Source organism: Ictidomys tridecemlineatus, chromosome 2, assembly GCF_052094955.1.
Source record: "Ictidomys tridecemlineatus isolate mIctTri1 chromosome 2, mIctTri1.hap1, whole genome shotgun sequence".
Taxonomy (NCBI): Eukaryota; Metazoa; Chordata; class Mammalia; order Rodentia; family Sciuridae; genus Ictidomys; species Ictidomys tridecemlineatus.
In genome coordinates, this window is record NC_135478.1 from 224,800,784 (window position 1) to 224,814,215 (window position 13,432).

The following is a 13,432-nucleotide window of genomic DNA, read 5'->3' on the forward strand; positions in this document are numbered from 1 at the left end:
CCCCGTGTAGGCATAGTCCATCTGGTTTCCTGCTGTCGTGAATCCATGCTGGTCTCATGGCATCTCTTCCTCAGGTGCTCCCATCGGTGCCTAGATGGCGCTGCCACACAAGGACATTAGGCTGCTCCTATGCCTACCATGATTCCCTGAATCCCCTGCTGGAATTTAGAACTTAGAAGCCAAGCACTGGCAATTTGCATTCTACGGTGTCATCCTCTGGTGCTAGAGACAGAAGACCTTCTGGCCTGGTGTCTGTGTCCTCTCCCACTCCCCAGGACTCTCCATCCTTCCCGGAACAGCACCTATGGGACTGAACTCTTAAATGCTTTCCAGAAATTGCCTCCTTTTGACTGCATGGGGCACTGTGGGACAGGTGCTGATTGTCCCCAATTTACAAAAAAAAAAAAAAAAAAAAAAAAAAGAAACTGAGAGAATTTCATTAATCCAGATAGTCTAACACAGAACCAAACATTGGGATCATATTGTTACTGAAAGCTTAGTCCTTGTCCCAGATGTCAATCTAATAACAAGGATGTGGCTTTGAGGAAAAGGAAAAGAAGTTTATTGCTTTGCTAGCAAAGGAGAAACACTGGAGACTCCTGTCCCAGGGGCTGACTCTGTCCTTCAGCAGGAACAGGGGGCTTTTCAAGAGGTGATTCCCAGGCTGCATTCCTCCTGTTCTCTGTTGGAGTTGTGATTCGCTTGTTAATTTGGGAGAGTCATTTCTGAGATCTTTTGGTGCCATCCCCAAAGTCTGGATGACTTTGTTCCTATGGTGGGTGTATGCTCAGGGACAGATAACTCTGCCTAGGATAAGGAAGAAAGGTGACCCTGTTTCCTTGAGATTAGAAACAGGGAGAGATTAGGGAGGAGCAGGAGAAAGGAAGAGAAAGAAATGTGTCCATTTAAAAAGTCAGTGGCAGTGGCCAAGCAGCAAGGGCTCTATTCAGAGCATAAAGTGGGCCTCTGTTTCAATATTGTAAGAAGTCCTTCCAGAACACAGGGGACAGAGGGGCTCTGCCTGGATGGCAGTGTTAGGGAAAACATCTACCAGATCCCTCATGTCAGACTCCCTGTCTGTTCTGAGCTAATAGCTCACCACTCGTTACTTTAGACTGAAAGGCTAAGACACAACTAATTAGACTGACATTTCCATCCAAAGCAATCGCCTGGGTGATTCATAAACATGCTTCTCTGGGTTGCTTCTTCCAGGGTCCATGTTACCCACTGCATGCTGATTCTAGTCTCACTTTCACAGGGTGATGTTATCTTCAAGTGACTTGATCTTCAGGTCCTAGGAGTGTCTCCAAGGAGAGTCCTTGGTGAAGTTGGAGATAAGTACTTTCTTTCTTTTTTAATCTCTGGACAGATGGCCCACCTGGCCAAACAGCAGAGTAGCTAGTGCTCATCAGGGGTGTAGACATTTGTCACCTAGCTCTGTGTGGCTATTGAGACCAGTCATGGTGTCAGTGGCTAAGAGAAATAAATAAAGTTTCCCTATACACCAATATGAAAGTTATTAATGCAAGATCCAAAAGCAAATCAGAACAGTAAAGAAAGTAACATCTTTTAGCTGGGTGTGGTGGCGCATGCCTGTAATCCCAGGGATTTGAAAGGCGGAGACAGGAGGATTTCAAGTTCTAGGCCAGCCTCAGCAATTTAGTGAGGGCCCTAAGCAACTTGGCGAGAGCCCGTCTCAAAAAATAAATAAATAAAAAGGGCTGGTGATATGACTCAGTGGTAAAGTACTCCTGGGTTAAATCTCCAGTCTTCCAAAAAAGAAAATAGCACTTTTTAATAGAAGAACATAGGGTCTTCCTATTTTATATATAATATATATGTGTGTATATAGGAGAAAGAGGTTTTAAAACACTTTTTATTATGGAAAATTTGGTATACACAAAAGGAGTGGTGCCTTGTGTCCAACCAGATCAAAGAGTCTTGGTAATGAGACCTAATGTAGTTCAATTTTCAATTGTATTTTTAAAAAATGAATTCTGAATTTATGAAAGTTCACATGATATGATATTCAAAAGGAACAAAAATGTGCAGTGAAAAATCTCCCTCGCATTCATTTCTTGACCATGGAAACCCACGCTGGCCTGTGTCTTTTGTGTTCCTCTGAGGATAATCTGTGTATGCGTTGCTGATGTACATTCCCTCCGGTCTTTCCTGTAAATGTTACCAGAGTGACCCTGAAGACCCAACAAATCAGGTCTGGTCGCTTTCTCCAAAATCCAGACAGAGAGGTCATGGTGAAGAGCATGCAGGGAGTTCAGTCAGTGGAGCTCCAATAAGAAAACCACGAGACACAGCCCTGTTTTTGAGGAACTGGCAATGACTTTGAGGGTTTGCAGAAAGTCAACAAGGGCAAGGGCTGGGATTTTGCAGAGTTGGCAGCTTTTGTCAGCAGCTAAAGCCAGTGATCTCCAACAGGTGTGGTAGGTCCATCATTATCTCAGGATTGATCAGATTGGGTGAGAGGAGGTTTTTCCCCTTAAGAAAGTTACTGTTGTATGTGTGCGAGAGCTGGGGTGAGCTTGGACTTATCACAACACATTTATCATATCAGACTTTGTTCCTGGAATCCAAGGTGACTCAGCTGGAAGAGCCAGATGCAAGGAGGTAGAGATGGCAAGTCTTCAGTCCTGCTTTTAGCCACTCACCAGGCATCTGCAGGCAACAGCACAGTCCTTGCTGCATAAACACAGATGGCAAGCACCCTGCACTGCATTATGCTTCTATCACCTGATTTAATTTCATATAGATGGTGGCACTGCATAAATTGGAGGACAGAGACCTGGAGATAAACAACTAGGGGGCACCTGGATTTGAACCAGGGACCTCTTGATCTGCAGTCAAATGCTCTACCCCTGAGCTACACCCCCTACCGGAAGAAATAGCTTCCAGAGCACTCCTTACTGCAGAAGCCACACCCAGGACCTCTGCAGTAATTATAACTGAAAAACCAGCCTCTACCTCAGAGCAAAGCCTGTCCAAGGAAGGGGGCATGACCCTTGTCCTTGGAAAGACCTACAGAGCACTCCTAGTTACATACCCACCCTGCTGAGTTGTTTATCTGCGAATAAAAGGAGAGATCTGCTGTGCCAGCTGTCCCTGACTCAGTCTGGCTAGGTGAGGACCCATAGCAACCCCCTAGCAGCCACCAATCATCATGAGACAGGGAAAATACCTGGGATGCCAGATGACCTTCCTAGTAGTTTATGGTGGTTGATAACATGTTGGGAAACCATGTAGTTCAGCACGTACTCCCCTCGTGGCTTAAACCAATGAATTCAAAAGAATCCCCCTCTTGTACTAGCCAATCACCCTTACCCAACTTATTCCCGACAGTGAATGTGCTAATCATGTTTTAGACTTATTTTATGATTTTCCTGGGTGTGTGATGATTTGCTAAGAGATGCTATGATGTATGTGAACTCTCTGCCTTCCCCAAAGAATGTATGCAAAAAACTGCTGCAAATCCTGGGCTCGGGGCCTCTCAGCATCACCAGTTGCTGTGTGTGCATGGAGAACTGAGCTAGCTCGCAATAAACACCTCTTTGCTGCTTGTATTGATCTTGGTCTTTGGTGGTCTTTTGAGGGTCCCGAATTTGAGCATAACAATAACATCTAGTGTTTTTTAAACACATGTAATGTGTTAGATAAACTGTTCTAAGTCTTCATATATATAGATTAAAAATTATTTGTGGTAGCACTATGGGTGGCAATGACACAGGGAATTGAAGCAACTTGCTCCAAACCACAGTAATTAAAGAGGCAGGATCAAGAGTCAAAGAGTCACCTATTACCCTGCCTGGCCTCGGCTGCTGCCCATCAGGATGCAAGGGGGTAGAGATGGCAAGTCTTCAGTCCTGCTTTTAGCCACTCACCAGGCATCTGCAGGCAACAGCATAGTCCTTGCTGCATAAACACAGATTTTAGCAGACACCCTGCACTGCATTATGCTTCTATCACCTGATTTATCACCTTCTATCACCTCCAGAGCTTTGCTTCCTTGGAGCTCCCTCCCTCCCTTCTCTTTGCTCTTGCAGGCCTCCCCTTTATGTGATGGGATTACCCAGAGAAGCAGGAAGCCCACCTTACCGGGTGCCTTGAGAGAAGTCAAAGGAGGCTTCTGGAAACCAGAGGTTTGAACCGAATGTGTGAATTAATTGCTTTTGTGTGAGTGATGCTTTTTCATAGTTCAGAATTGAAAATGGCACTCAGAGAAAAATTAAGCCTCCATTCTGTCCCCGGCCCCCAGTTTCCACATAACATCCTTGCCCTTCTCTCTATACCTTTAAACAGCAAGAGCCCAGGGGCTAATTTCAGTTATCATAGTGCTCATACACAGATATGTACACCAGATAAGATGTAAATGCCTGTGCTTCCAGTTTTATGCCCTGTAAAGACAAAATAATTTTAGAAATCAGTACAAATGAAATCACAATGTAATGACATCCAAATTAATAGCTGTTCAGATGAAACTGGTTTATTAGATGTAGCAGGCCCTGTGCAAGGCCACCAAACCCGCGTAGACACCGTGGACCCCAGTGCCTCTCTGAAAACATACCTGTCCCCGCCTTGTGGGCTCCACTGTTTCTCTTGTATACTTCCGTTGGCTTCCATTCTTCTGCCATCACAGGTATTGAAGCTCTACATGGTGACATTCTAAGCACTGAGGCACAAGCCAGCCCTGAGTATCCAGAAGTAGCCCTTGATTACAAAGTGGCCACCCAAAAGAGCCACACATTCCTGAGTTAAAAACATTAAGCTGGGGCTGGGGCTGTAGCTCAGCTGGTAGAGCGCTTGCCTAGCATGTGTGAGGCACTGGGTTCAATCCTCAGCACCACATATTAATAAGTAAAGGTATTGTGTTAACGTACTATAAAATATAAGCTGGACATTGCTGAGAGCCATTGCCAAGTAGGAATGACACATGGCATGACCCAGGTCATTTGCAGTGACATTGCATGTAAGGTGACCTTGCTCAAGGACCAGGGTGGATCCGGGTTTAGGGCGGATCAGGGTTTAGGGCTCTCCTTGGGTTTAGGGCGGTTCCAGGTTTAAGGTGTACCCTGCTGGGAATAGGGCATATCCTGCTGCCTCAGGCACGCCAGCTCCTTGAGTTCCTGTTGAGTTCTCAAGGGATTCAGAGAGTATTTGGGATTCAGAGCCTGGTGGGTTTTGGCCAGAACGTGAATTTCCCCAGAACGTTCGTGTAAAGTGCCAGTGACAGTTCGAGAATAAAGAGTTGCTGTTTGAATCTACAAGGTGTGTGGTGGCTCGTGATTTTGTGCCCAGCCAGACTGTGGCAGGACATGGTGACATTTGCTTGTAATCCCTGTGACTCAGGAGGCTGAGGCAGGAGGAGTGCAGGTTTAGGCCAACCTAGGCAGATTAGAGAGATTGTGTCTCAAAAGTAAAAAATTAAAAGAACTGGGGAAAAATTAAAAGTTCAGTGGTAAGTGCACCTGGGTTCAATCCCCAGTACCAAAACAAATTATCAAAACCATTAAGATTGGTATTGAAATACAAAGAGGAGAAAGTAAACACTGAGGAGAGCTCAGGGCCACAGGAAAACCCTGACCCAGCCCAGGCTTGACCTGGAAGAGGCTCCACGAGCTTGCGTGCTGGGGGCTGTTGAGAGTGGGCGGGACCAGGACGCAGGGATTTGATTTCCATCAGGGATCTAAACCCCAGACTTTGGGAGGAGCAGGGGCTGCCCTCTTTGTCCTTTCTCTTCCTTCCTGTTCAACCCCCCCCAGACACAGAGAGAACCCTTTCCCAGGAAGACACCCCTCCCAAGGAACACCTGGTCATCAGTTGGTGACTCTGGAAGTGGAGGAGCTACAAAGCCCTCGTTGAGAAGGGTGAATATTAGTCAGCGACTGGGGACAATCCCTCTTTCAGGCCTCTTGTCCTGGCACCGAACTCATGGAGTCAAAGCAAAGCTTTTGGAGGTTCATTTTGTCAAAGGCGTAACGCCTGACTTGGGGTGAATGCTGTCGCAGTCAGTACTGAAGGCAGAGCTCTGCTTTTGCAGTGGAAATACAAGAATGCAATTCAGGTAGAGCCCTGCCTTGTGATTCAAGCAAACAAAACTGGGCTGGGGTTGTGGCTGAGCGGTAGAGCAGGGTCATGGGTTCGACCCCCAACACCACACAAAAATAATAAATAAATAAAATAAAGATATTGTGTTCAACCACAACTAAATCAAACAAACAAAAAGCGAGGAACAGCCTTCTCACAAGGAAATCTTTAGTTAGTAAATCCTAACAAAATGAAGCAGAAATGTCTTTGGAACCCGTGGTGATGCATATGTAACTCACATGAGCATCCAAACAAGCTGTTCTGTTCTGCCAATTAATATAAAGGTGATACATAAGTAAATGTTCTAAATTATTTTGGTGCCAGAGATGATTTCAGGCAAGAAAATTATCATGGCAGTAAGCACTATCAGCAAATATCTTTGAAAATAACTACTGAATGGAACTATTTGTAGGTCCACCAATGTACTAAAACAAATTTCTTGGTTAATAAACAAGCCTTTCCAAAAAGTCTGCAATGTGAATTATTTTTAGCATCCCCCTTTACTCCCCAGATACCTACCTGAACTATCTACACGTTGTCAGGTGGCTAGGAAGGCTGACTGCACCACACTTGCCACATCAGGGGTTGCATCCGGGACGCAAGAGCCTGCTATTTCCAGATACTTGGTGTCCTTTGCACCTGGAAATACGGGGGACCAGCTCAAATCTGGCCTAATTGAGGCTCTCCCATCAGGGACCTACACGAATTTGCTACAGATTAGAAATTCTAACAGGTTGTACAAAGGAGGCGTCCACAGTTGAACCAGGGAACCCTCAGACTTCCCCAGAGCCACACCCCTACTCTTTGGACGACTTGTCAATCATCACTTTAAACTCTAGAAGCCACTCAGGCCCCCATAAACCAGGCAGTTTCTGTACCTGAGGGGACATTTCTTCCAGTCACTCCACACTGTCCTTCTGCCCCATGGGCACATTCCACCTCACTCTCTTAACCCAGTTTGGTGAGCTGTTTTGTTTGATCACATCTTTTGTCCCCAGGCAAGGCAACTCTGAGGCAAGAACCCTCTCTTTGCCTCCCAGGACTCACCAAGCCACCTGGAGCCAAGAGCCCCATCCTCCACCTCTTTTCTCCCTTGATTTCCCCTCTCCTCTTCCTTCATTCTCCAGCTTCCTCCTCTTGCCATCATCCTGGATGCCCTTCGCCCTCCTCCACACCATCTCCTTCCTGGGCCAAAGCCACCCTCAACAAGGGCGAAGCACTAAGCAACTCAGTGAGACCCTGTCTCTAAATAAAATACAAAATAGGGCTGGGATGTGGCTCAGTGGTTGAGTGCCCCGAGTTCAATTTCCTGTACCCCCCCCAAATAATAATAATATAAAATAAAATAGAAAAATAAATAAAACAGTGATTTGCATACAGCAAGGGCATGGTGAGACTGGTACTATATAGGGCTATAAAATGGTACAATCTTTCTTTATATATAGATATTTATATGGACACAATACCTTTATTTTGTTTGTTTGTTTATTTATTTGTTTTTTGGTGCTGGGGATTGAACCCAGGGCCTTGGGGCTTCCGAGACAAGCACTCTACCAACTGAGCTATATCTCCAGCCCCTTATTTGTTTATTTTATTTTTTGAGAGAGAGAGAGAGAAATTTAATATTTATTTTTTAGTTTTCGGTGGACACAACATCTTTGTTTGTATGTGGTGCTGAGGATCGAACCCGGGCCGCATGCATGCCAGGTGAGCGCTCTACCGATTGAGCCACATCCCCAGCCCTTATTTGTTTATTTTTATGTGGTACTGGGGATCAAACAGTGCTTCATGAATGTTTGGCAAGTGCTCTACCACTGAGCCATAACCCTGGCCCTGGTACAATCTTTCTTGAGAGGAAAACTAGAGGCAATTCCCTTTGACTTACATAATTCAATTTTTAGGAATCCATCCTTTAGCAAAAGCCTGAAATTTGAACAAATACAGGCTCACAGATATTTCAATGCTCTCAAGTGTTATTTAAATATTTAACAAAGATGGGATGTAGTTTTGTAGGGGAGCATCTGCGTAACATGCACAGGGCCTGGGTTTGATCCCCAGCACTGTGGAATGAAAACTGAAAAGCCTATTATTAACATTGACATTAAACCACTGAAACATCTAATATTAGAGAAGTGGTTATGTCAAGTATGCCACATCCACATGTAAGCATATCCAGTCAAGAAAATGTGAATTACACATGAAGCCAGCAGTTCTCAGGTCTGACTGTACGTGGGAATCACCCAGGAGGTTTAAGAACACTGACACAGAGGGAGAAGAGCATTGACTCAGAATACTGGGGTACAAACCCAGGCACTAAAAGTTTTTAAAACTAGGGGATCCCACTGTGAGCCACGTTTGGAAATCATAGTGTTGGATGACAGAACATTATCTCCCATATAAGAATAAGTAGAACCAGCCAAACAAAAAGCAAACAGGGAATATTCTGAAAATCCTAACAGCTCTTATTTCCATGATAATGTTATTAGTGATGATTTCATCTTCATACTTTTCTGTAGTTTCAGTAACTATATTGTTTTCATGAAACACTTAGCTACTTCTTTAAAAAATTAGGACCTAGGAGAAGCACTAGAGAATTCAACCCAGAACCTCTTGACCTATAGTCAAAAGTCCCACCTTGGGCCACATCTTGCAAACTCGGACCCTTCTCAGCTCCTTTGGAGTCCTAGCCACTCTCAGAATTCTGTCAAGCATCATGGTGCCCTTCCAACATCAACACAGGGACTTTCCATAGCCTTGCAGGAAGCAGACCCTGCCTGTGCTGCTTCACCTGGCCTGCTGCACCTCAGCTCCTAGCTGTATGCACTTCATTTGCATCGTTTGCTCCACAGCATACAAGTGAGGCCTACAAAACAGAGGTTCCGGCTGATTTTTAAAGTTTCTTCTTTATATTCTTCTGTATTCTCCACATTATCTTCAAAATATCATTTCCAAAATTATACAGTTTGGGAATAAATAATAAATATTACACATTAAAGTATAGTTCCATCTAGTAATTGCAAATGATACCATTTCCTATCAACATAATTAATAAATCATTGCTACATCAGGACATGAATCCATGGAACTGCTAATAAGTGCATTAAAATTCACACATGACTCGTGCAAACTTTTGTAGGAATAATTATTTCCATTTTGCAGATGAGGACACAGCCTCAGAAAGTCTCCAAGAAACTCAATTTTAAGACCTCTCTGTCTGGTACAGGGCTGTTTCCACAGGACCACCTTTGTAGCAAAGGTTGAGTCACTAGAATAATATGCAGCTGAATTAAGGGGTCTGTAAAAGTCACCATCTCATCTCACAATGGGGGAGGCTGAAGTAGGAGGATTGCAATTAAAAATAAAAAGGGCTGAAGATGTGGCTCAGTGGTAAAGAGCCCCTGGGTTCACTCCTCAGTACCAGAATAGTGCTCACAAGAGAAGGTGTAATTGTAACATGCAGAGGGAATCTGAATGGTAATAAGTGGTGCCAAGCCAGCTTTACGTCAGGAAGTGGCTTGGCAGAATCAAGGAGCAAGAGCAAAGCCAGGGTGGCTGCAGCAAAGGGACAGAATTGGAGAGTGAGTCCTGGAAAGGTCAGGAAGGTGGAGTGGGGTTGGTTTATATGGAACCATGGTCAGGGTATGGGTTTTATTTCATGTGTCCCCCAGGGGAATGGAGCCTGAATTTTGAGTCTCCCTCCAGTGGATAGGGGCCACTGCCTCTGAGGTCTTCCCAATGGACTCTGTAGTGGACACAGCACAGGCCTTCATTATCTAGCGCCTGTCCTACTGAGGCAAGTTTCCTATGCCAGCGTGTAAGCACCATTGGCCTTGAATGGTAATGTTTGTTACCCTTATTCCCTTGACCTGCTTCTTGCCCTCAGAAGCAGATCTTAGTGAGGGAGGTACTCATGAACATACTGTGACTCATGACAACTCAATTATCACTGTGATACATGCTCTGAGCTCAGAACAGGCTAGGATGGGTGGATTAATCACCTAAGAGATTCAAAGACTTCTCTGAGGTGGTGACATTTCTAGCACCTTGCAGGAAGAAGGAAATTGATTAGTAGTTGAGTGTCCCAGAAAGATGTGAAGATGGGGTGTACCAGAAGATAGGCGGGGACTGGGGTGCTAAAGTCTGGGGACTTGGCTTCTTGTGTTTTGAGGAGAATCTTCTCAACATTAATGTCCTTCCAAGAACCTCAGAATGTCACCTAGTTTGGAAATGGGGCATTGCAGATGTAATGGGGTCAGTTAAAATGAGGTCATACTAGAGTATAGAGGGTCTTTATTCAATCTCACTGTCATCCTCCTATGAAGGGCGGGGTGGAGGAAACAGCCCAAGTGAAGATGGAGCAGACAATGGCAAGATGCTTCTACAACTCAAGGGACACAGAGCCACTGGCAGAAGCTAGGAGAGAGGTGGGGCGCAGAGCCTCCAGGAAGAACCAATACTATGTACGCCACCATCATAGACTTCTGGCCTCCAGAACTGTGAGAGGATAAATTTCTGTTCTTTAAAGCAACCCATCCCCTCCAATTTGCCACTAGCTAGGTAACACCTATCAGGACTGGGGAGGCAGAAAGTGCCGGAGCAGACCTGGGGAGATTTTGTATTTTATCCTAAGAAAATGGGGAATCCCCCAGGAGGGGACCATGTTTGGATTTGCCAGACCAAGAACATCTGGTTGACTAATGTTCCCAAATTCATCGAGTGGGGCCCAGCATTCCAGTGCCACTGCCCGTCTGTAAGCACGTGTTCCTTAGCGCGCCACATTTCTCCATCCAAGAAGACAGCCCTGCTCCCTGCTGCCCACGGAGGAGCCCTGTAGAGAGAACTGCTGGGCAACGCACATCGACAGTCTTAGGAAAGGCCCACGCTCCGCGACCCTGTCTAGGAATTTGGTCTTTGGAAATAACCAAGTAAATATATTTTTAAGTAAGAAAAATAGTCTGGCCCGTCATCATAGAGGTGTCAAAGGCCGCTTCTGCAGAGAAGAAGTCCTTCTGCTTCAAGCTCGAATGACTTGAACTTTGGTATCATTTTGTATAAAATGAGAAAAGTGGGCAAAGTGAGGGGCCGCACGCGAACGCGCCGGGGGAGCCCTCATGTTGGTGGAAATTCATGGTGGCACCCCTTCCTTGCTGGACGCCACTGCCCTCCGCGGTCCTTTTGTCCTCTCCTCGGGAGTGGGTTCGAGCCGTCGGCGTGGGGGCTGTTTCTGATTCGGGGCTCTGCACATTCCGAGGCCTCGCTTTGTGCCTGCACCCACCGTGTTCGCACGAGGGTTTGCACAAAGAACTGGCCCGACCTCGGGGAACCGGGCCGGACGGCCAGAGGGTGCCAGGCAACGAGAACGCGGGCGTTGCTGCTGCCAGGAGGCCATTTCCCGCGCCGCGGAGCGCTCAGTACCGCCACAGAGCGTGTGCGACCCGGCCGCAGGGCCACCGGGCTTGACAGGCCGGGCGCGCCCAGCCCCGGGCGTGGGGCGGGGACAGGGCGCGCGGAAGCGACCCCGCGCCACCACCGAGAGGGCCCGGCGTTCCTAGAGCGGCCGCCAGCGGCCAGGTGCGGGCGCCGGGCCTCCGGGGCCTCCCCGACGCCGGCCGGCAGGGGGCAGCACGCCCGCCCCGCGCCGCCCGACGTGGCGCCGCGGTAACGAGACTCGGGCACCCACCCGGGCCTGCAGCACGCGAGCCGCGCCGCCATCGGCCTCATCGGACGGGGAGGGGACGCTTGGGCAGCGCAGCGTTGAACATTTGCGACCTTAAAAATTAAGCGCAGAGAATGGATGTACACCCAGCACCATATAGAGGCTCCGAGAAACGCACTTTTAAATACGAAAATCGAACAGTTTGATGGCGCCCTCGCTCCCTCTTCTCGCAGCCACCCTTGTGACACTCGAACGTTATGGCCCCCTTTACAGGTGCCGGATGGGGACTCGGATCCTATAAAGTCTGTTCGGCTGCAGTGGGGAGTCAGTGAGGCCGGCGAGGGAGCCCGGGGTGCGCACACGATCCTCTGGGCAAGCTGGAGGATTTGGGGACCCTCGGAAGGGGCCGGGGGCTGGGGCTGGGGCCGGGGCAGGACTCTCCAGGTTCCCGAGCCTCTGCGCCTCGGAGAGCAGGCAGGACGGCCAGGCCAGGCGATGGCAGGCCCCTCAGGGTCGCTGCACCCAGCTGGGAGGGGTGGGAGGGCTCCCCGACAGCTTCGGAAGGTTTGGATTCATTTTAATGAAGAAAACCATCTGCGTCCTAGTGAGCAGAGATTGGAGATTGCCCCCGTTTTTCCTGCACGGTATCATCTGGGGCTTAGCGTCCACGTTTACTGGATATCTCTTAGGTGCCTGGACCGCTTGTCAGATTCTGGAGCCAGCCCAAACCAACAAAAGCCACCCGCGTCCCGGCGGAAGTCCAGCGCACAGTGGCCACTGAGTGCCCCTGGAAGCACCACCAAGCCCAGGGAAGCCCCACGACCACCACGCCCCGAGCTGTCCCCTGCATGTGGATCTTCCCCCCCCCCCCCATCTCCTAGTGGAAGTGCTTGCTGCAGACATCAGTTGGGGGTCCTTGTCGCTTTCTTACAGGGCTGTTCAGGACAGCCATGCTGCCACTGAACTGGCTTTCAGGGATTCTTGGTGGGTGTTGGCTTCTCGGATTTCCCTGGCGAGGTTATAGGGACTCACCTTTTTTTTTTTAATCACTTATTTTTAAATAAAATTTGTAGATGGACACAGTAGCTTTATTTTATTTATTTTTATGTGGTGCTGGGGATCAACTGACGTCTCTGCAAGTGCTCTACCACTGAGCCACAACCCAAACTCGCCACTTTGTGATGTGGTGAGAAAATAACATAGAGGTTATAGAAAAAGAAATGCATGTATACTCCACAAGGAGAATTAAAATTAAGAAGCCCTGTGCGCTCTCAAAGAGCTAAGTTACTATGAAACTGTCACTGAATAAATTAAACATATCTAGTTTGGATTGAGACTGGGAAACACTGGAGCAAGGGAAAAAGAATTCTGCTAACTTGCCCAGGGCATAGGGTTTGAAGAGGGGATCACCTTGGGGGCCCTTCAGTGCACCCTCACCCAGGGGAGACCAGACTCCCCCACAGCCGCCTTAGCCTCTCTGCTTCTAGTTATTTTCATATTTAGCTCAGAAAATTATTTTATTTAAACAAAGGATGATGAGGCTAAAAACAAAAGCTCGAAAACACAGAGAAACAGCAAATTTGACACACAAAATATTTGACCTAGTGGTTTGCCTGTAATCCCAGCACAGCAGGAAGCTGATACCAGAGGATAGGAAGTTTAAGGCCAGCCTCAGCCATT

The 13,432-nt window shown here is 47.3% G+C and overlaps 1 long non-coding RNA gene and 1 other non-coding gene across 3 annotated transcripts; one reads left to right on the forward strand and one right to left on the reverse strand.

The window, feature by feature from the left end:
• Positions 1–2,816: 2,816 nt before the first annotated feature.
• On the reverse strand, positions 2,817–2,888 carry Trnac-gca (transfer RNA cysteine (anticodon GCA)). The gene has a single exon. It is a non-coding gene; the product is annotated as a tRNA-Cys (tRNA).
• An 8,188-nt stretch (positions 2,889–11,076) lies between these two features.
• Positions 11,077–12,830, forward strand: LOC144375493 (uncharacterized). Of its 2 annotated transcripts, none has more exons than XR_013435489.1 (2): positions 11,077–12,104; positions 12,442–12,830. It is a non-coding gene; the product is annotated as an uncharacterized LOC144375493 (long non-coding RNA). The 2 variants fall into 2 exon arrangements; XR_013435488.1 differs by having other exon boundaries at positions 11,077–12,025.
• The last annotated feature ends 602 nt before the right edge of the window (positions 12,831–13,432 follow it).